The sequence below is a fragment of the Lytechinus variegatus genome, chromosome 3 (assembly GCF_018143015.1).
Source record: "Lytechinus variegatus isolate NC3 chromosome 3, Lvar_3.0, whole genome shotgun sequence".
Lineage (NCBI taxonomy): Eukaryota > Metazoa > Echinodermata > Echinoidea > Temnopleuroida > Toxopneustidae > Lytechinus > Lytechinus variegatus.
In genome coordinates this window covers 27694199-27719447 of record NC_054742.1, presented here as the reverse complement: position 1 = coordinate 27719447, position 25249 = coordinate 27694199, and the positions used below count along the sequence as shown (strand labels likewise).

Genomic DNA, 25249 nt, shown 5'->3' with positions numbered 1-25249 from the left:
AGGCAGAGCAAAATCTATGTTGTAACTAAGATGTATTTTACAGTTTTTAGGATATTACTAACTGTGACAAATCTTTACTGGAATAAAAGTTCCAAAGTTACTTGCATTTATAAATACCACCCCTTATTGCTTTATTGATAAGGCCTTTCCTCTCGAGTTTAGGTGTTATCCACTTGTAAATTGTTACTATCCTACAAAGTAGGTCTATATCATCCTTAGTAAAGTATGTCTGATACATATATACTTACATGTACTTACTATGTATGATATTTGTAAAGTGTATCATACTAATTCAGGAATACATGTCACTCTGTTTGGATCAATTAATTTTCTTCATTATTTTTTAAAATCCTATGCAGAGTTCCACTTTCACTATGGACCTTGTGTTTCCAGAGCCAGATCATGGCATCGTCATGCCAGTGAATGTACCAATTGAAAATAACAGTTTTTAGCTGGTCCTGCACTTCCCTGTTGTCCAACTTTTTCTTTTCCGACAGATGGCAAGATTTTCTCCACATGCTCATCTGGAGAGTAGTTTGACTTTAATGAACTTGTAGGCAGGGAATCTATTACTAACCCCAGGGAATACCTAGCAACCTTTGCAAAGAAAAAGAATAAGTCAAAAAGTTAGTTGCGTGTATATACTGTACATTATGTTTTTGTCTGCATCCTCAGCACTTCTCATCCTCCGGATTTGGCTCTGTATACTATCTGTTGTTTCTTAACCAAATTTAATACATTGTCTAGATTACTGATTCGCCACTTAACCTCACCCAGCATCGGAAATATTCCACAAACATGTCTAAACAATAGTTTTGTTTCTACGGAGATAATGTAATAAAATGTGACATTGTCACACTAGTGGGCTTCAAAATTGGAAGGAAAGTAATAAAGCATTTAAATTGTGACATCAAAATGAGAGGAAACGAATTAGGCCTAGTATAATCAAGGATCCATGTTTAGTTCATTATCTTTCTTTTTCCTCTGAACTACTCTTTTATCACCCAATCAAGTTCATTTTAAAACTAGGTGATCAATGTACATAATCAATGAGAATTTAAATGTTTTAATTCTTTCATCCATCATTACAAATGTCTGGTCTTTTTGATTGGTAGTTTCACTTTTGAAATTGAATTTCAAAATGAAATTCTGATGTAATTTATATTATTGAAGCTCAACCAAAGCATTAATAGATTCCAATTTATATCTATATTTCACTAAACAAAAATATTATCATGGTAGACTTCCCCTTTGAAATAATTACTACCCACATTTGTCATTCCACTATTAACTCCAAATTGAAACCATTAAAAAATTAGTGAAAGTAAGGGTCATATAGAGCATCAAATCAAACTGGCTTAATTTGATAATTTTTGATAACCTTCAAAATGGCATTTTGGAATTTTACTTCTTTCATTGGCAGAATTTATGATAGATGGCTCCACAGGTGCTCTCATCAACAATAGATTTACTTAATAATGATTTATCTGAATTTGGACAAAGGAAAAAAAATAATCCAAAACTGAATTTAAGGGTATGTAGACCCTACTGATAAATGCATGTTTGATCAACAAACTATTTCAAGTATTTATCATTAACGAAATAGTATCTAAAGTGAACATGTTAAAAACTTGGTCATAAAATCATTTTGAAATATAATTATTTCAAGTCAGAAGTAAAATTGCATAGCATGCTTTATAATAGTTTGTTTTAAAAAAAAGTGAAGTGCATCATGACATAATTCCTTTTTTCTAAAAATACAAACAAAGAAAAAGTACTATGCACATTAGAGTGCAAGTTGACATAAAATAATTGTTTTTTCTTTTGCCAGAAAACTGTATTTACTCAAAAAGGAATCCATGTTTTTTTTAATCTATTGGTCTGAAAATCTAAGGCACAATCCCTGCGTAATTCTTACCAATAGAAAAAAAGTTTTATTTTAAAAATTATAATCAGAAAATCAATGCCCCTGTATTTTCATAATCTACACAGTTGAGTATAAGCTTTGAATTACATTTCAAGAGAAGATATTTGTAGTTGGAAGACATCTTCTGACAATCAATTACTGTCAGCACTAACAAGCAACTTCAAAACATATTTTAATGAGTGGGAGTATGTGTACTGGGTGAGACCCCAGTTTCATAAACATTCCTGAATGAATGTCAGCACGACAGGCTTCTATAATGAAAGTATTCACACCCTCGCAAGAATGTTTGTTATATGTCAAACTATGGGAAATGTTGGTAATGAGATGGTTCAATTTTTGGAGGTCAGGTGATGGATGATGTCATAATAATGAAGGCAGAGATTTCATCCTATGGATGGGTTCAGTTTAAGCCAATTGAATATTTAGATGCTAAAGTGACTCTGTGCAAAATTTTGTGAAAATAATATGGATTTCATTCTAACTGTGGAAAGTCCTTAAAATGGAAAATCATAAAATTCATATTACTTGACATGTTGGGCCAGCTGTGAGCCATCACAAATTTTGGATCTCTAAAATTGATAATGCTTTTATTTGTCTTTACTTCTTGAACTTTCATTAAATTCCTTTCATTAGGATTAAAGAGAAATGCCAGTAGTTGCAGTAAACACTGATTTCATGAGAAAGTTTGTAAAACCAGGCTTAATTGTCAGTATATTATCGAGGATCTAGATCTGGTACAGTTTACATGAACTGAACTTTCTGAAATCTTGAAATCTACGCTGAAAAATGTTCACACTGAAGATCACCAACACAGATAGGCACACGTGGGACAGTGTATTATTATTGCTGGAATAAAGACCTGACGGAAGTGACCGAATCCGCGCTTATTTTGCTTATTTCTCAGCAATTACACAATTTCTTCTAGAATCCTTTGGCACATATTTTTTATTCATACAAACAGACACTGTGGTGGTCATTATATTAGATTCTGTACAAAGTCATTTTGAGATTGTTACCAGAACTGTAATTCATTTTTATATGAACTTTCCCTTAAAATAAATTTCAATAATTTAAGTTTTAAACACATTTATGGCACATCTAATATTATTCCCAAAGTTTGACGCACACACCTGCACACACCCCCTCATACACACACCCGTACACACCTCCTCACACACACACACCCAGATTAAGCTTGACTTTTCAATGACCTGTTTGGTTACCCCATGCTAAGGAAAATAAAAATATACTTCACTCAAATATCCTTCATGATGAGTATTTTATTCAGAATATGTTGCACACCTGGCAGATGACATGGAGCATATCATTAGTTTGCCCAAGGTTTATCTCGCATTCCATCATGTCCCTCTATTCATCCATCCTTTTCATCTAATAAAAAAAAACAAAGTCTTTCCTACTGCCAATCTCATTCTGACACTGAATTTCTAAGCTTTTCATTTATGGGGATAAAAACAACATTTTGCATTTTGATCCCCCCCCCACACACAAGCTGAATAGGCTTTTTAAGTTTTACCCCTTTGCATATTACCCCTTTGCATACCTGAAGATTTAACCATAGACCTATGAATTTGAAGAATGTGAATGGGTCAACATTTTGTTTATAATAGTGATATGGTTAGTGATCAAGACACTGCAATTGCACACCATGGTTTCTAGAGTTTGCCCTTCCTTTGGGTGGTGGTTCACTCAGTGAATTTGGATTTCACTTTGACCATGGATGTTCTATAGCATGCCCCACAGCATCAGATTGAAACTTGGATAATGTATAGGGCCTATGTAATAACTGGGTGCCACACCCACACAGTTCCCACCTCACTCCACCCCCATCCCATCACTGTGTTCTCTATTTTCCTTGTTTACACCCCACCCTTCCCCATCAGATTGTTTTGTCCCTCCCTCTCTGTCTCTCTTCCTCTCTCCCTCTTCCCTCCCACTCCTGACACGATATTCCCAACTTCACACCGCTTGGTCCATCCCCTACAGACGAAGATCAGGGGTCAGAAAATCCGCCTATATCAATCAATTTACTCCAGCACTCCCAAAGTACAATCCCATCTGGGCAGGAACAAAATTTTAAAAGCATAATCGACCATCAGAACTGGTTATAAGACAAGATAAAACTCAATGGAAGATATCTCAATTCAGTCTACAGGGCATCAGAATTCACTGGAACTGGAAATGAATTTTGAAAATTGGATAAGTTTTTCTGTGCAAGCAATAAAAAGAAGAAAAAAAGAATCATCCATTTCATGAGTGACTTTATGAAAACAATTCAATCGCGTTCAAAGTTTGGATGCTAATCTGATATTAAACCTCAGGGACAGCAGAGGAATAATTTATACCAATATAAAGCATAAAATTTCCAATATTTTATAATATGCAAAACTGTGTTCACAATTCAAATTTAGTATGTCAATATTTGAAATTTTAAAAAAGGAGGTATAGAATACTTTTAAAAAATTGTGCATATATCACAGGCATGGTTTTTCTCATTGTAAACCTTGGTTTATAGATGGTGGTGGGGGGGTAGGAGATGCTATGGGCACTTCAATCAACAAGTTGCATGGTCTTTAGAAAAGTGAAGCACAAGTTTTTAACCTTAACTACAGAACAAAGTTTCGATCTCATCAACTCCAGTAGGCAGAAAAATTAAACCACTCTACCATTTAGGCCTACATATACATAGGGTGAAGGTTTGCATTTGCATGTAGGGTTAAGGCACAAGGGTGGGACAGGAGGTCGGGATATGGACAGATCAGGGAACACGTACTGGTGGTTTGTCTGATATAGACACCATTCTCACTTTGATCCTAAAACAAGTTTACTGAAAACTAGTTTGACATATAATGAAGCAGTTCCAAACAGGTTCAGAAAACCACCTCGTGATGTACTTTTCAAGATCGCTTTGCCTAGTTAAACTGGTTTTAGCGTGAGGACACAACCGTTCTTTGGGAAGCGATCTTTGCACATTTAAATCGCGCTACTTCACTACACTGTACGTGGAATGCCTATGCTGCAGTCTCTAATTTCTTGCAAAACATGTCACCCCACTGAATGTTCCCATAGCAACAAGACCGCTTTACGTGAAATGGTTTTGAAAACCACTTTCGGGTGATGGGATTGCTAGCAAAGCAATCTTCCAAACTGGTTATCCGAACCGATTCTAGTAAACTAGTTTTAGTATTCCTTCCTAAAACTAGTTTACTGGAAATTAGTTTAGTGTAAACTAGTTTAACGTGTTATGAGAACGGTCGAATAAGCGATCTTCTAAACCGATTCATAAAACCACCTCGCAATGTAGTTTTCAAGATCGCTTTGCCTCGTTAAACTGGTTTTAGCATAAACGAGAACACAACCGTTCTTCGGGAACTGATCTTCACAAAGCGATCTTCCAAATAGGTTTCCTGAACCGGTTTTCAGTAAACTAGTTTTAGAAAGCGTTATGAGAACGGGGTCAAAGATTGTCTAGACATCACTCTCTTTCTTTCATCATGTCTTGTTTATTTACCAGTGCTGATCCATCAGAATAATGTGGTAACCCCTATCATGTTTTAATGACAAAGAAAAAGGTCAGACCTATTTCATGGAATATCAAATCTCACCTATATTTTACATTATTTATGCAGGCCTAGCATAAATCACTTTGCCAAAAATTGACAATTGTACCCTGGCATGAAACACCAAGGCATTTTGCTAGTGTGGACAAGCTATAGCTCACATATCTAAAAGTTGGTAATTTACAGTAATCATAGAATTAAACTATAGAGCTGGGGGGAGGCACTTCCACCTGCGAGTGGATACCACGCATGACAAAAGAAACATGTAATAAGGACCTAATAAGATAAAACAGTTTTTGCTAGGTCCAATATGTGAGGGTATAAAAAGACTAAAATACTTTATACAGGATGTCCTTTTTGTACCCTGTGGGAGATAAGGCGGTCCCCATTGGCCTGGAAACTTACCCATCAATTTGCTTCTCTGATGTAAATGTACTAGAAAAGGGGGTTGCTACTAATGCTGGGGCTGTTAAAGGACAAGTCCACCCCAACAAAAAGATGATTTTTAATAAAAAGAGGAAAATCCAACAAGCAAAACACTGAAAATGTCATCAAAATAAGATGCAAAATAGGAAAGTTATGACATTTTAAAATTTTCGCTCTATTCCACAAAACAGTTGTATGCACATCCTGGACGGTACGTAAATGAGGGTACTGATGACGTCACTCACTATTTCTTTTGTATTTTGTTATATGAAATATGAAATATTCAAATTTTCTCCTTATCCTCCTGTACAACAAAGTTTTATTCCTCACTGAACGTGTGGAATTACTATTGTCTTAACATTTTATGGTTCAGTCAAGTTGGTCATTATTGTCAAATCTGTAAAAATGGAAATGTATGATTCAAACAAAAACAAAAGAAATAGTGAGGGACATCATCAACTTTTTCATTTGCATGTCACTGAATTGTGCATAGAACTGGTTTGTGAAAAATAAGCAAAACTGTAAAATGTCATAACTTTCTTAGTTTTCATCCGATATTGATGAAATTTTCAGTGTTATTCTTGTTCGATTTTTCTCTTTTGATTAAAGTCAACATTTTTCTGGGGTGGACTTGACCTTTAATCAAATTATCACTGTAGCAATTAAGGAATGCCGTTTTGTTGAGGGGTGCATTTTTTTTTTGCTTAGGGTGCTTTTCAAAGCTCCATGGTCATGCATGGTATCCAGTCGTCAATGGAAATGCCCCCCCCCCCAGTGGTTCAAAACAATGCCACATATTGGACTCCATACCTTTTTGTTTGTTTTATTCATTTATACACTAGCAGTTATTGTTGAGTCAGTATTTATAATGTCATATTAACAACATTTGAATCACCGTGTGGACAGAGCTATATGTAAACACATATGCGTCATGAATGAAAGAAAATATTCAAGGTCAGTGCCAGATCAACATTCATTATTGTCTATGTAATCAATCTCCATCATAAACTCATCTGTCTGCTACCCATTCATGCTAGAAAGACATGAGCACTGTATAGAATTGTATGCTATTAATTCATTATGACTATACAACTAAACCAAATGTAATCAATCATGTTTTGCTCAGCCATCTCTCTGAAAGTGAAATTGAATCATTTCAGCTCATATAGCCTACATTTATACTGTCAGGGTCTTCCTACACTACAGGTTCAAAAATACTTCCATTTATGACACAAAGGCATTTTCATCTCTTTCATGGGTCTGAAAGATAGGTCCTGAGTTGATCTTTCAAATCTTTTCAACTTATATTTGCAAGTCTTGGACCAAGATTGGAGGTCAGTTGGGCAATAGGTATGTTTCAAGATTGAGACTCATTTTCAGCTTCTCATTTTCAGTTGAGCATTGTGATTTCAGTAAAAGAAATTTCTGTTCCATATACAAATTTGCTGTATTTCCCTTCCTTTACACCTAGCACCAATCACAATAGAAATACTTTCAACTTTATGTCAACAAGGGAATATGTATTACATAATCAGGCAATTAAGGAGATCTCATTTTTCAGATCAAGGTTAGGTTTATAAGAGTCCTAAATGCATAGTAGCATATGACACATGAAGGTATCATGGTTAATTTCAAATTATTTCAGTGCCCTCCCCCCCCCCCAATACCAAGAACATTTTTTTAACTCGAACCTAAACCCCTAAGAAAAGTACAACAGTTCTCAAAGATGCTGTTTCAAATAATAGTCAGAACCCCCAATAACACCAGACCCCATCCCTTCAAAGCCCTGTTGACAACATTCCATGTAACTGTCATGTATTAATGTGACAAGCAATTACCACCTTGACTAATGACATGCCTTTCAGAGATGACCCATTATTGAACCTTGTGCAATCGAAACAAGACTCTCATCAAAGTTTAACAAGGTCAAAGTTATATCAAGTAACTGATATTATGTAACTTAATTAGCTCTTATCATTGAAAGTGAGTAGGCATTGGCACCATTAGCACAAAAGATGAGTTCCTGTTGCTTACAGCACTTGCAAAATTGATTCTAACAGAACCAGATCTAACAAATCATTCGCATATATCAGCAAATGTTTGGTATGTATAACAGAATATCACAGATCTACTATAATTCTGGTATAAAGCAAAACAGTGATCAATAAATTGCAAATTAGGCATGGAATCCTGCCAGTGAAAAAAAGATATTTGATCCTTAATTACAACCCCTCAAGTTTGATTTTAGGGTCATCTTTCACGAAAAATTCAACTATTAACAGAATATTGAATGACTGTGACTGTACAGTTTCCAAAAATCAAATGTAAATAGCAACAAACAATGTGCCCATTCCAGTGCACATTTTCTTATTTTGAAATGGCACATGGCAAAACAAATGCAAAATTAAAATAAATTCTTCAGATTTTGAAATGTGTGGTTTGTAAATGTTATCAAAGAGTTGTACAGTAGTAGCAAGGAATTCAAACAATAAAATTTAGCATGAAATACAATCAATATTTCATAAATTTAACCAATTGTCAATTGTTTAAATAACCTTGAACTTCTAAAGGTCATGTTAAAAATCATTAGTAATGTTGATATTGTGTGTTCATATCAGTAATTTACTGAATCATAGAGTCTAGTCTACCCAAACAAAAAAACACTGAAAATTTCATCACAATCGATTGGATGTAAATAAGAGAGTTAATTATTATGACATCTTCAAGTTCACTTAATTTCACAAAAAAGGTATAATGCACATCCTGGTTGGTATGCAAATGAGGGGACTGATGACATCAGTCACTCACTATTTCTTTTGTATTTTATTACTGTATATGAAATATTCTAATTTTCTCCTCATTGTCCTGTGAAACAAAGTTGTGGTATTACCATTGTTATAACATTTTATGGTTCAGTTAAGTTTTCTTTAAACTGGTAAAAATTGAAATATTGTATGATTCAAACAATAAAAATCAAAAGAAATAGTGATGGACATCATCAACTTGCTCATATTTGCATGAGTTGTGCATACAACTGTTAAGCAAAACTTTAAAAATGGCATAACTTTCATATTTTAATTACATGAATTTGATGAAATTTTCAGCATTATGTTTGTTTGACTTTTCTTTATTGATGCAAATGAACATTATTGGGGGTCAGCATTGTTCTACCAGAGCGTTACCTCCACGGAATTGCTCTCCATCTCCCTGGTTCTACTAATGACCAATGTACATTTGCATATGTGACTAAGTTAAGTACTATAACTATTACTACTCTTCTAATTAGTCATAACGATGAATATTGAGGGATTTACACACAAAAAAGAACATGAGTTATGATGAGGATTTGCTGAGCCAAGAAGCCCCAATGGCATAAACAAATAGATGTCTTATTATTATCTATTCTCTATTATCCTCCCCATAGTGGAAATTCTATGTCAAGTAGCTCCATGCATGTTACTAAAAGATCAGAAATTGGTTGAAGTTTAAATAAAAGTCAACCATTTCAAAGCTCAGAAAAAAAAACTTTCGACCTCGCTTTCCTGCTCAACAAAAATTACGATGCTAAGCCAGCTACAGATCACAATTTCGCCTCTGAAAAACTTATCATAAACAGCACTCCCAGAACCACATTTGCGATCGACTTTCTGAAACAACGTTTGAAAACCCTGATTCAGTCCCCACAATGGAAGCATAAACACACCCATAGCCTTATAGGCCAAATGGCAATTATACAAAATGGTTAAGAGACAAACTGGTTCTAGATGAAGTAGGATTAGACAATGTATGATGAGATTGACCAACGAGAATCGGGTGTGTCAGCATAAGGAAAAAATATGGGGAAGTCGACCTATCAATTTGTGCCACTATTTATGAGGACAATAATGTTTTAAGGTACACGTAGATCAACTTTTCAAACTTATTTCTTTACATTATTTCCACTATCTTTTTAAAATGATCGACTCTCCCTTGGAAAAGTGAAATAAGCATCAATGCCTACATTGCAAAGAGTTTAGCCTTTGTAAAACCTTTGTATCAAGGTCCTAAAAAATAACAATGTTGTTATTAAAGTTTTTGTAGAATATACTGTTATACTGAATATACTGAATGTATGTTATGGGAAGTTTGTTTAATTTGTTTAATGAAGACCTGCACAATATTTCACAGACCATCACAAACATAAATTATGCTCATCTGTGTTCCCTCATTCACTCTAGACCTACAGAGCAATTGGAATAGCTATGACATAATGTAATCTAAAACACAACTGTAAATATCAAGGTCCTTATTGGAAGTAAATAACTAATTTGATTTCCATGATGGACTTGCGATGGATAATCTATATGCAAGGCCTATGACCTGTTAACACAGAGCTTAGCGACTGATCATACAATCAATTTGTATGCTTGATTGCACATAATGATTAATGTAATCGAGCATAAAAATAAGGCATACAGTTAAGAACCAATCTTTGTGTCACAGGGGCTCTTGGGTCATCCACTCCAGCCAATTGATGCAGGACAAGTTATGTTATCAAAAGACATCCAGGCCTAAAGATATGCATATTTCGATTGACTCCAATCAATATCATTTGCAAACATTTACCACTTACAGTCAACTTTGATATTTGCATGAATTAATGTTTTGTGAAATTATTCTTGTGTGGCATAAAGATCATGAATTATGTAACTGTAAATGCAACCAGAAATTATGTTATCATTATCCACATAATAATCATCACCATCGTCACCACCACCACTGCTACCATTCTCCCAGTGTTACCATCACCTTGCTGCTTCTTCTACACTATTTGCTTTTCTTCAATTAAATTATGTTAAATGTGGACTGGACAGGGGGGGGGAGGGCCACTTCCACTAAAGAGTGGATACCATGTGTACGTGACCAAAAGATCACGTAAAAAGGATCTCTTTTTCATGAGAGGGCATGTTACGTATGACGGTACATGTATGTAACGTAATAAGGGTGTCAAAACCACTAAAATAATGAAAAAAGGGTATATATTTTACTACAAAAATGTGTTTATGGTCCAATTTGCGAGGGTATAAAAAGACTAAAATACTTTATATGGGATGTAGGACTTTTTGCCTAAACATTGTGTTTAAACTTTGAAAGTAAAGGTAAAGTCTGTGATCAGGTCCGTAATATAACAATTAAGATATTGTTGCACTTGTTTGAGGGTCAATTCAGGGAATACTTGTCAAGGGTACTATGACCCTTTTGTTTCCAATACATGTTAAGGGGTGCATTTTTAGAAAATGGAAAATATTTATTTAGGGTGCTTTTCGAAACCCCATGGTCACACATGGAAGTGGCCCCCTGGGGGATTGGAATTAAATATACATAATTGCAGAAAACAGAAAATTTGAAAAACAAATTTGTTACATTTAGTCTTGCTGTATTTAAAAAGTATGTGAAATTGCAAACAAGGCAACTATGACACCGTTCTCACTATATATGTTATCATAAGAGACTGCTTCTACCATTCTCATTACAAGTGAATCTGGTTTCCACTAAACTAGTTGTAGGACGGTAATGAGAACGGGGTCTTAATGGAATGTCTACTGATTGTATTTGGAGGTGAAAAGGTTCAAGTTTGGGTATTTAGTTCAAGATCAAGTTTATTCACTCCACATATGGAACCGAATCAAGCCTATCCTGCTATGAATTAAAAGTCATTTTGAAAGTGATATATCCTCCGAAATACATTTTCAATTACTTCTAAGTGCCAAAGTGGGAATGGAACCAGTGACCTTAAATTTCAGAGGTTAGTACTTTCATCTCTATAAAGTTCCAACAAACCTATAACTAGTGTAAGTGAATTTGTATGAAGGGAAGTCTTCTGACTAAAATGAAACACTTGTTTTAACATTTTTCTGAAATATACATTTTCTTTATGCCGATCTCATTTTATTTCCCAACTATTAATCTTAAACAGAAAAAGGCACGGTAAGAAACACCCGTAGCCGGGTAAGCGCCCTCTAAATGTTTTGTATTACTATTATCATTACATAAAATTTTATTGTCAAATGACACAACAAAAGGTTCCATTGATCTTTGTATTTTTAAAGGAAAAAGTAAAAAGTACAATTTGTAGATCTTACATCTTCTCCTCCTTTCAATGTAGAGATTAAATATCAAATGGAATTTTATACAAGTGTAGACGGGTATGATACCTGCTAAAAATATGATCTATCTACTAGACTAATAATTTCTGGGCCCTTTTCCAGAATTGATCCACTTCCCAACAGCACTTCATGCAGTTCAAAGAGATATCACCCATCGTCACCCCCACTTAGGCCTCTAAATACTTTACGCGTCGAAGGAAGATCGTATGAGCCAACATTACAGTAAATTAATTGATGATATGACTCGCCTCATCATTCATAATCAGTTTCTCATCTGTACTCCCAACCAAGACGAGGAAATCCAGATGATATTTCTATATCAACAGATTATGTTTTTCCAGTCTGCCCTATTGAAATTTGATGACCACTTCCACCCAAAACAAACACCTTGTAACTTGAACTTGAAAGAGCTCTTTAGTCTCTCTCCCTTTTCTTTTTATTTATATCCTTTTTTACCTTTCGAATTTTAGCATAATATTTGACAATGATAATAATTTTCAAATCTTAAATAAAATTCAAAGGAATAGACTTTGCTGAGCATTCAAGCTTTAACTAAAGCACAAAATTTTATGTCCCAAATGTTTGATAGGATGACCATTTCCAGAATGGTGTTGTCATAATTTGACAATGATCGAGTTATAGTAGAACTTCAAAGCTACCCCCCCCCCCTCCAGATTTAAAAAAAAAGATAAAAGAATAACATCTACAATAATTACAATGCAAAAGGTATTAGAAAGTGATATATCAATTATCTGAAAATTTCTGATGAAGCCATAATATTTCACATTGATCATCAATCAGACTTTGATGTTGATGACATAGGAGAGGAAATAAACAGAAGGGGGTTTATTATTAGTGACTAGTTTTGATTTTGTAGACATTGACTCACCAAGGATACGACCACTTCCACATCCTGCTGTCTGGTGGGAACCAGTCCTCGTTTTGTCAAAAGATGGGGCTATTTACTATTCATGAATAGACTGCAAGATATAGAGAAAAGCAATGTCAATGAAAATAATTATTTAGCATTATCATTTCAAAAAATATTCCAAGTTTTCATCAGCATATTATGAATATTTTATAATACATAAACAAAACTTACTTTATTGTATCAACAACTGTTTCCACTTTGAAGGAAATTCAAGAATTCCAAGAAATCTAGATCATTTTCGGGAAATATACAGGGAAAGGAAAAATTCAAGGAAAATCTGTGAAAAAAAAACTTTGAATGTATTAAGTTTCACAAGATATTTCTAGCTAAAAAAATATCCAAACATATTCTTGACTTTGTCCTTATTTCAGGAGGTTGGTGGAAAGGAAGGGTCTTAGGCATTTCATAAGAAGACTTGTCAGATGTTTCATTTGAAAAAGTCTGTTTTATCTGACAATTACTATAGGAAATACACTTGTCAGCCATTCTGAGCCAAGAAAGGTTGTCAGATCTGATAACTTTATAAGTTGACAGTTATTTATAAAAAAAAAGTCTTTTTCAATAAGGCTGGCTGAAAAAACATCCTTGAAACACCAATGAATTTCAGGAAATTTAGGATTCAGAGTCAGGGGGAAAATGTATGAGTTGTGGAAAAACTTCTATCAACACCCATCGTTTTCTAAAACTATTGTTGCTTACTACCAAACCACTGACTGGCCAGAAAGTTTGCAAAAATTTGATATCTATCATAATACATGAATTTCATTTAAACTCTTGTGCAAAATTTGATGTCTTCAATATCACACAAATAATTACATAATTTATCTATTTTTCTATTTATATTCTTTTGGGGGACGGGTTGAATGCATACATTTTTAAAGGTTTAGTCAATAGCAAATACTGCCTTTTTTCACATACTAATCGCACCAAATCAGTGATAAACTGTACAGGTATAGACTCATAAAACTGTTACTAAAGTAAGTAGTATCGGATTGAAGTGAGTTATTAGTACACACGTCATTCTATTCATCTAATCTGGCTGGCACAAATACATACATATGCACATTTTCCACATTCTGGGTAGTAATCTTACCAAATGCTATGTAAAATGCTCACGATTAACAAACATTGGTTTTCATATACTGCAGGCTACCTTTGTATCAAATCAGAGGCAGCTTAACATTTTGTCTGGATGCATGATAGTGCTGAGGTGGGATTTGAAGCCAGGACATTGTGACTAAAAATATGGGGACTTATTCATATATCCATGAAAACTGTACTGAAAACATCAAGAAAATCATTGAATCTAAGTAAATTTGATAACAAAGCTACATGTAGGCCTATTAAAGCCTAGAATATTGAACTTTTATTTGCCATTTAAATATCTTTATCTACCAGTACTATTATTTTTCAAATATCAAAAGGAAACATTTCCTTTTTGGTCTCTCATACATGTCATACACAAAACAACAGCCCATGTCAATATTTCGTCTATATCATAGTTTTTTTTTCTTATAGAACTAGATCAAATAATATAGCTTTTTTAACCGTTTCAAAGTTACATTTTGTTTTAGTTTGATACACGTTTTTTCAAAAGCCCTTCATATAAATTTTCTCAAAAGTTTTTTGAATTCTTGGATTAAATTCATAATTTATGAAAAATGTATTCTTTGTTGCATATCTTTCTTATGTTTTAAACAAACATAATTCATGTGAAAGTTTTCTCCTTAAAATATCTACTTGGAATAAAAAATGATTATTTTAAATTAAAAAAATCAACAAATAATAGATTAAGTTTAATGACCTGTCAGTCCTTCTGGGAAACTTTTAAAACCACACTGATTTAACAATGCTCTAATTTTCCAGACTTTGCAGAAAATCAAACTCAGTTCAGTTATCCATTGGTTTCCTCTTACAAGGAAATCATGCAGACAAATGATTTTTTTTATCTTTGGAGTATGAATCAATCTTTTCCTTCTTAACAATAAATAATAATCATTTTATATACCGCAAATTGCCTAGAGCAACGCAGTTGAGAGAAAGAAAATATGAAGTGAAAAAGAAAAAAGAAATGGAAATACTTTGCAGTACATAATGTATCAAAAGGTAATTTTACAAATCAGTGTTTTTGGATGCGCTGAAGCTTTCAGGTCATTTTTGTGGAAAGACCAAAAAGAAGGGCTGAACAAGATGTTACAAATGCATGAATAAGATGATGGGCTATATTCTGGTCAAGACACCTACGGATTTTTCTTATTTTTCTTAAAGCTACAAAGGCAGACTTACATTTAATATCAACATTTTGAGACATGGAAAGGGATGAATCCATGACAACACCAAGATTCTGCACTCGAGGGCTCGATTACAGACTGCCCCGTCCTTACACTAATTTGCGGAACATCAGAGCAATACTTAGAATCAGATTGATTAGAATAAAAGTGTTCAAGTTCAGTCTTAGAATCATTTAAAGAGAGCTTATTCTGGAATTACCAAGTCCTAATATCCTTCAAATAATCTTCCTTTTTTTGGACAGCACAAGAGCGTTCCCTAGCACTAAAATTTGTATGTAATTGAACATCATCAGTGTACAACGTACATGAAATTGTTTCATTTTCAAGGCATAATTTTTCTTCCTTTTTTAATTATATCTATTCTATTGTAAGTGGAATTTTCTTCCATCATATTTTTTATCAAGGTTTGTCGGAGGTCTTTCCACAAGGCCGAGGGTTCAGAATCAAAAGCAAATCAATCTACAGCAATTGTTCATACATCAAAATGAATTGCATTATTTTCCTGGGGCAGTTGCCAGACTATTTTTGTAATAGGACAATTTTGATAGGAATGGTTAGCCATAGATTTTCTGCACTCTCTTCATTTTTTTTTTCTTCATCTTATAATATATTCACTTTTAAACACAATTTTTTTGTTTGTTTTATCTCTTGAAAATAATAGGAGGCAATCATCACCTTGTTGACACATCCCTCCTTTTAGTGTCACCCCTGTAAATCTGAGTATGATTTTGCAACTATCACATTGCTAAACCTGTGTTGTAAGTCAATCAAACACCTGTAATTGGGTTTTATTTGACGGATGTGTAAAGTATGTTTTAGCTTTGACTCAAAATCCCTTGTTCGAAAATGAATTTCCTCCCCACAAATCATAGTTTGTCTCTTCCTGCCTTGACAAATGCTGTAGGCCTATATCTCTGAAAGTTAAAGCTCTGTTCCTGTCTGGTTTCTGGTTTGGACTAGATAGCCTTGTACTCTTTGTCAGAAAAAAAATACTTAAAAAACAAGGACTTGATTTTCTCATCATTATTTACCTACAAAAAAAAGCAGGTCAACCCCCACCAGTAACAAAGAATCATTACCATAATGACACAATATTTGCTTCATGGGATTGCAAATGACACTATAGACCAGGGGCATATATGTATAGGGTCTATAGTTTATGATTAATGAAAGAACCTCTCGCTACTCAATCAATTCATTTCAATCAAGTGTTTTTGTTAACTGTTCTATCAGTGAATCAAAACAGAATATATAAGCTGTGTAACAAAACAAATTATAAAATTAGACACGACTTGACCATATTTCTCAAACATTTGTGTCACTCTGAAAACAATTTGTGTGACCATAATGCCTATCATATAGGAGATTTAATATGTAGATTGAGATGATACATATCCTTATAAAATGTAACATGTTATTCACCAAAGTGTAACATAGTGTTACAGGTGTATGTTTCAATCATTTTTTTTATACAAGAACGACCGTAAAGTTAAAATTATTATAAAATTCAATACACTCACATAGGGTTTAATCAATTTTAACTTTCTCCATGTATGCAGGTTCATAGCCCTATTGTTATCAGTGATAGCCATTCACATCAATTTACAAACACCCAATTGATACAACAACTGACTGATATCTCTGTTATCTATTACGTAATTGTTTACATCTGCAAATTGTTTCCTTTTGCAAAGAGTGTGTTATGGTGAAGGCTTGTTTAAATCAGCACTGGGCATCAGGACCCCTGGATAAAAGGATGCTAATTCAGAGCAGTTTCCTCATGCAGGTGCTTACTGAGTAACAGGTGTTGCTCTGTAAGAACTCAATCAATTTGAAATTTACAGTACCTCCCATCCCCATAGACCAGAAAAAACAAGTAAATAATGTTTTTCCATTATTTTCCTGGTATGATTCATATGAAAGCAAAGCATTATATTTGTGAGCTTTATCGAGCAAACATACAGTAAACCTTATTATTATGTTTAAAAGTTGAATTGTAGGCTAATCCTGATTATAACATTTGTTAGGCACATCATACTAATTTCAGATTCAGATTCATTCATTAATGTTTCTAAGCACTCATTTTTTCTACTGTAAATTAATTACTGGAATCTGAAAATAGACTATATAAGTAATATTAATCAATAATTCTCAGAAATTTAATGAAATAAAACAAAGATTTGCACCCAATTTAGACAAGCCCACAACTGTTAAGAGCAGTGTTGAAATTTGAAAGTCTTAAATTGATCAAAGGCGCTGGCCTGGTGCAGAACAGCAAGCCTATGAGGCTGTTCTCATTACTCTTTCTAAAACTAGTTTCCTGGAAACCGATTCAGGAAACCAGTTTGGAAGATCGCTTTGCTAGCATTCTCACTTGATCACACAAAAGTGGTTTTCAAACTCACTTCACATAAAGCGATCTTGTTGCTATGGAAACATGCACAGTGGGGTGACATGTTTCGCGCAAAATTCAAAATCGCAGCATGGGCATTCTACACCTGGTGTGTAGAGTAACATGCTCAAAATGTGCGAAGATCACTTCCCGAAGAACAGTTGTGTCCTCATGCTAAAACCAGCAAAGCGATCTTGAAAACTACATCGCGAGGTGGTATATACTTCTGAACGGGTTGGGAAGATCGCTTCCAAGATTGCTTCGACAATTCTCACTACACGTTAAACTAGTTTCCACTAAACTAGATACCAGTAAAATAGTTTTAACAAGGTAGTGAGAATGGTGTCTCTGCTGGTAATTCATTAAGGACTAAAACTTTCAGGTATTATTAAAAGCTTTGTCTCCTTTTGATGTTAATTATTCATCCCTCTAACAATACCTGCTAATTATAGCTGATTAGTGCTGAATAGCAGGAAACAGTGGTATGGAAGTCAACAACACTGTCTAGGTTATTATCAAGGTCAGGGATAGGTCACTGCTAATCATCATTAACATCTGGCCATAACATCAATCTAAAGTGGCAACAGTATAATTAGGCAATGCAAGAGTCCATTTCCTCATCAAATCAGGCGGCAAACAACATCTCTATTTATTACTTTCCAACAAAGAAACACAATACTTTCATAAAGGGGAATTTACACCAGTTCAAATTTAGCTATGATTCTGATCATGTCAGTGTTGGGAAGTGAAAAAGTGAATGTCATCTTCAGCTTGAATCCCCAATTTATTATGTTTATAATTGAAATCATTTGCAAGGTCTTGCAACTAGTTTACTGGAAAAGAAACAAACAACCGCCATGGACATAAGCTTCAGGCATTTTGATGACAACACACTAGATTAATACTATACATAACATTTTGCCTGGCACTGATACAAAAAATGCATGAACAACATTTTCTCCACTTAAAGGTCATCTATACCCCAGAAAAAAAGGTCATTTGAAATTATTGAGAAAAAAAATAAAAAGCATTACGCTAAATATTTCATCAAAATCAGAGGTAAAATAAGAAAGTTATGACATTTCAAACTTTCACTTATTTTTCATAAAATAGTCAGCTCCCTACATGCACAACTTAATGAATGATATGCAAATTAGAGAGTCCATGATGTCACTATCTTTATTATTTTATTGTTTCAATAACATAATATTTCAATTTTACAGATTTTAATACAGGGACCCTCTTATTTGAACCACAAAATTTCAAAACAATGGTAATTACATACATTTAGGTTCTGGGAGAAATAAAACTTTGTTCCACATGACAATTAGGAGAAAATTAGAATATTTCATATAGGCCTAATGAAATACAAAAAAAAATAATGAGTGGGTGATGTCATCAGTCTTCTAATTTGCATACCGATAATTATGTGAATATAACTGTTTTGTGAAATTAATTTAAACTTCGAAATGTTACAACTTTCTTATTTTACTTCCGATTTCAATGAAATAATTTTAATTTGAGTAGTATTATGCTTCTGAAGCCAACTTTTTGTTAGGGTAGACTCGCCATTTAAAGAATCAGTTAAAGAATCAATAATCCTTCCATGATTTATATTTTGTTCTTAATTGAAAATAATCTTTTATTCAGTTCAGTGTCTGATTTATTTTCATTCAACTTATTTTATTATTATTTTCACTTTATTTATTTTTTCTTGCAGTTCATATAAGTTGTTGAATGAATGGTATTACTTCAATGTCATCTTGGGCAAGGAGTCTGTCAAGGGTCAAATGGTAATGGTGCAGAATCCCTGTGGCACATTATGATACAGAAGAGGAGAGAAAGAGACGGAGAGGTAGGAAGACAGGGGGAAATACAGTGAGGGCGGGAGAAAGGAAGGAAAGATGAAAGAAAGAAAAAAAAACGAAAGAAAGAAAGGAAAGAAAGGAAATCAAGGAAAGAACAAAAGAAAGAAAGACAGACAGACAGACTAAGGGGAGAGAAAGAAAGAAAGAGTGAGTAAGGGAGAGAGAAACAGGGAAAGGGAGAGTAATGGAGTGACAGACAGATGGTGGAATGAGGAAGTAAACTTTTGGCCCTTGCAGATAACTGTTTGGAAATGAGCAGAAAGTTGAAATAAAATGGAAGGGCAAGCTGGAAATCATATTAACAGCCCTGATCTTCTGACTTCTTAAATAACGGACAGGGTCACTTCATCCTCTGGAGGGATGTAAGAAGAAAAAAAAGAAACAACGGACAAGAGGTGATTTCACACTTTCCTCATCATGAAAAATACATGATATTTTGCTTGTGAGAGAGCAAATTAAAGTTCCTGTATTGTCCCACGATAAAACAGTACCGAAGTGGTAGTTACTTTTGCAAATTATAGGAAATTTCAAAGGAATTTGTAAAATATAGCAGGCATGCCAGGCATTTTTGCATTTAGTGATAAGAACTTTTGATCGGAGGTAAGTAAAATGTGTATCATCTGTATTGGAATGTGAGGATCTTCTTGCTAGCCAGGAACTCTTGATGACTTTAAGTTATCTAGTTCAGGAAACTGTAGTGTAAAACACACATTAATGAAAAATCGGGTAATTAAAAGTCAGTCTAAACAAGTTCTTGAAATAAAAAATTGTTGGTATTTTATATATGGGCAGGTATAGAACATCTAATGAAAGACAAGGATAGAAAATAAAAAGGAGAATGGTTTAAAGATTCATTGAATAAAAATGGTATGATGTCAGAAATAGTCTGTAAAAAATAGACTGTTTTCGTAGCATTGACACAAAAAATTGTGACCTGTGCTAAATAGATCTTACAATAGCAATATATATGGAGATGAAAAACCAAAATGGCCACAAAGACCTTTTCAATATATTTTTCTTTAGCTGCCCCCTTTTACCCTATATTTGTCCTTTTTTAGGCCTCCATTTGCCACTCCCCTCCAAAGTGACTCCTACATCTAGGGAAGCATCCAGGTCCATGATTTCAGAAAAGGAGGGGGATAGGCACCATATAGGTCAAAGTTTTCAGAATATGGGGAGTTCAAATTAGAGCCCCCGCCTGACAGACCAAAAGAAGGTAAAAGATGGAAGTTGCTGCTACCCTGTTTGGCAATCAATAATTAAAGGGATAGAGCAATGTTGATATAGCGCTGCTCAGTGGCTGCTGGGCCCACGATCAAATTAGCAAACTTTATTTTTGGATGATTTCTATTTTGAACAATGAAATATGGATTTCCATTTTCAAACAAAACACTTGCATCCCCTCCTTTCTTGATCCACAGTCCCTTAAATCTAAAGCCCCTTTTAAAGTTAAGGATGCAACATGGATCAGAGGCCGTGGAACAGTATTGAAAATGGGGGGGGGGGCTGGTCATGCAAAAATCATAATCAGATGGTTATTTTTACGTTTTTGTACACGGTTTTGGAAACAAGTGCAAAGGGCTCATGCCCCCCCAGCCCCCTGCTTCCATGGCCCCTACAGATCATCCAAGATTTTCAATCCAGGGTCATCCACCTGATAGTCTGGGATTACCATGATCATACCGGAGATACTCCTCCGACGCCATCCTTGATGTACCCGAATATCCGAGAGAAAATTGAACGATATCTGTGAAAACTGTGTTATATTTGGGCCTCAACCAGGAGATTGAGAATGCCCCGCCCAAAATCGCAAATGTCTTATTTGTAAACGGGTTGGTCATTTTGCACAGGTTTGCAGTTCAGAACCGAGGTCAGGTGGTTCGAGTTCGATACAAGCCCCCATCAACCATGTGACCAACAACGACGAATTTGGTAGGCCTATTGAGGACTGTGCAAACTTGGCAGCAAAGCACGGCAGTGTGGAAGTAACCTTCAACTCGGATGATGACAGTATGATGTTCAGCGTGAGGAGGGGAATGCCCTTCCTAAAAGGCCGCTGATGGTGAACAATGGAAGATCAATACCCTTGTTGATTCGGGATCATCAGTAAACATCATTGATGAGTGTACTTTTCGCTGGATGAGAGCACCATGGTCACCATCAATACTTTTTCTCTTGGGGAGATTACACATAATTTGCTTTTACATTGCCAATATTACCTGGTATTTTCTGATCGGGGTAAATTTCCTGATCAGAAAATACCTGGAACTGACGAACTTCGAGGCGGTCTGAAACCACCTTTTGTTTCCCAGCTCACCTTCATGTGTTTCCACCTCAGACCAGTTGTGTAAATATTGACCATGCTGTTGTACCCCCACCAAGAACAACCCCTTGTTGAACTCCATCTGTTTATACTTCCATTATCACTATGCCCTCCTCAGAATATTATGTAACTTATACCCCTTTCATAAACCCATCCTCCAATTAGCCGCCTGAGAGTAATGCGGATAATTCGATAAAAATTGCGTTTACAAACTCCGAAAATAATCCGCACTATTTTTACGAGCGCTCGCCCTGAAAAAGGCGGATAATCGTCATGGCAACCACACACACACCCTCCGATGCGGTTGCATTGGAAAAGGGTAACCTTGTGACCGCACCATGGCAATTATCTGCATTACTTTCGAAATGCAATCATAAAGTCAAAATCTGGTCCCGATGCTGCTATTATGCGGATGATTGCAGCATCAAAATAATGTGGATAACTCTGGTCCTCCTCCGATTTTACGACTGAACTATGCTGCTATTAGCCACATAATTGGGTTTATGAAAGGGGTATATGTAGAGACTATGATATATTGTAGTTTAGTACAGAGAAAAGTCAGTTGTGAATGTGACTCCCAGCTAAGCAGACATGCCTAGTTATTGAGTAAGATTGAGACCGAGTATGAGTTCAAATGTGTATTGGAGTCAGAATACGCATACTCAAAACAAGTTAGAACAGAGAAACCTAATAGGATAAGCAGTACATAATAATTCATGTCAAAGTTGTAAACAGAAGAAAACAAATTCCATCTATCTTTAGGTTTAATTGTTCAGCTTCTTTCATGTGACTCCTATGGGATGGAAAGAGTATATTGATAAAAGAGCTTTATTGAGAAAGATAGCGGGGAGCAAATTATTGGGCAGAGGTCGGGGGAAAATTTGTGATTATAAAAAAAAACGCACATAAAAAGATGAAATAGAATAGAAATACATGAAAACAACAGGTGACTGTTTGTAACATGTTGATATCTTCTTAAGATAGCATTAAGTCAATTTTGGCTGATACTATTGAATTTAGAACAATCCAAGTTAGGGTTTATTTTTTGAAAAATGGACCAAACATTATCACTGATGCTTCTACAGTACAGATATTAATGGCGGCTGGGGCCTGGGCACTTATCGATTAATAACCACAGTGGGCAACTAAAATTTCCTCGGGCCTAAGGGAGGCGGCATGGAGAATCACTGTTTGCGTCACTATTTAACTTAAAGCTTCTTGGATTTGGAGTTTAGCTTTAACGATGCAGTCTAGGTTGAAAATAGAATGATTTGAACAAATAGAGAAAAACCAGACAACACAACATTGAAAATTTAATCAAAATCAATGATAACAAAGTTAAGACATTTTAAAGAATAACATTATTTCAGTGAAACAGTGCTATGCATATCTTCATAAATATTCAATGAGCAAACTCATGATGTCATATCCCCACATGTTCTTTTATTTTATTCTATGAAATTATGTTTATTCAAAATTTTCCCTCAAATAACGAAGTTGGATTAACAACTGATGCATTAGATATTAATTGCTGAAACTAATTTTATCAGAAGGGAGACATACAACATACATACATAAATATTTATGACTTCATGTAACATTAGACCTAATCCATTAATATTTAAAAAAAAAGGGGGCATGGCATTATCAATCCTACTAATTTTCACAAAATATTGTTTAAATAATTCGATAACTGCATTACTTTGGATTTTGGTGACATTTTTAGCATTTTGATCAGTAATTTTTATCCTTTTAAGATATTATTGCATTCAGCCCAGAGTAACCCACTAGTTAGCAGAGATGCCAAGTTCAAAGACCAGCTATGCATGAGATTTTCTGTGAACCTGAGTGAGATCAAAGACATTGTGTACAATGTATATGGGGATAGGCTGTGATAGTTGCGTGAGACAGAGATTTGAGGGGGTGAACAAGAGTCCAAAATGCTTGAATCTCACGCATAATGCATGAGACTTGGTAGCTCTGAGTTAGAAATCCACTGCCAAACGCAGTTCATGGTGCAAGGTTAGCATACTAATACTAACCCCGCAATATGTGTGAGTGGACTATTTAATGTTAGTTACCATGTCCATGCTGTTACACTTACAGCGCCAGTGGCTGTACGGCAAGTCAAAAACAGCTTACCGTATGTTTAAACGGCTGTTTATTACTCGCCGTAAAGCAAAGGTGACGGAGTTATCAGTCAAGGACATGGCAAAGAGTCAGGAACTCCTATTCTTGTCTAGAGCAGAGTCAATGACGTCACTCACTATTGCTTTTGTTTTTTATTGTTTGAATTATACAATATTTCAATTTTTACGAATTTGATGATTAGGACCTCATTAAGCACAAAATGTTAAAATAATGGAATTCCACATGTTCAGGGAGGAATGAAACTTCGTTTCACATGATAATGGCGAGAAAATAAAAATATTTCATATTTTATATAAAAAAATACAAAAGAAATAGTGAGTGATGTCATCAACTCTCTCATTTGGATGTAACTGGCTCTTTCATATACCGTAGGCCTATCTATTTTGTTGAAAATAAGTGAAAATTTAAAATGCCATAACTTTCTTATTTTACATCTGATTTTGATGAAATTTTCAGTGTTATGCTTGTTGAATTTTTCTCTTTTTATTCAAATCAAGTTTTTGTTGGGGTTGACTTGTCCTTTAAATTATTTTAGCGTTTTTGACACCCTTTTTACGTTACGTACGTAACGTGCCCTATTTTGAAAAAGACATCCTTTTTACATGTTTTTTGGGTCTCGCATGGTATCCACTCGTCAATGTAAGTCCCCCCCCCCCCGGCCCGTGACTAGCCCGACCAGACCAAGGCCTAGCACGAACGCTTTTGCGTATTGCCCCCAGCGTACCGGGCTGCGTGATCAGTGCAGAGCGACTGGACGGGCGACTTGACCTCAAAAGGCAGAGAACCACGCGACGTATTTATTATAAAGTTGACCCGTTAATATTCCCCAAATATTTGTAAATAGTGCATATAATTTACGTATTTTTGTATAATCTCTGTATTTACATTATTACAGTTCTTCATCATCAACGCTAGCTTACCTGAAAGACTTGGTCTCTGTTACCTATTTTGGAAAGTTCAAATCTCTTTTCTTACACGGTCTCGCCATTGCTCACAGAATGCGGCAGACGACATTTTCTCGATATGACTAAAGAGGGAGACAACATACTTTTAATAACGGTCATTTCACCCGACTGCTGCTCACAACACAAACGAGAAGGTCTATGTTTAGTCTAGACGCCTAACGATATTGACTTTTAAAAAGAATGTTGAAAAAAAACGCTCGTAAATTTAAAAAAAGGAGATATTCCGAAATTTTGTCAAAAGGGTGTGTAAA

The 25249-nt window shown here is 34.8% G+C and overlaps 1 long non-coding RNA gene across 1 annotated transcript in view; it reads right to left on the bottom strand.

The window, feature by feature from the left end:
- LOC121410677 overlaps positions 1 to 25046 on the bottom strand; it is a 45756-nt gene extending 20710 nt beyond the window's left edge. The window contains exons 1-2 of the long non-coding RNA XR_005969364.1: positions 24954 to 25046; positions 12967 to 13057 (exon numbers count right to left, since the gene is read on the bottom strand). This is a non-coding gene — a long non-coding RNA (uncharacterized LOC121410677). The remainder of the gene's footprint in view (positions 1 to 12966; positions 13058 to 24953) is intronic.
- Between the last annotated feature and the right edge of the window lie 203 nt (positions 25047 to 25249).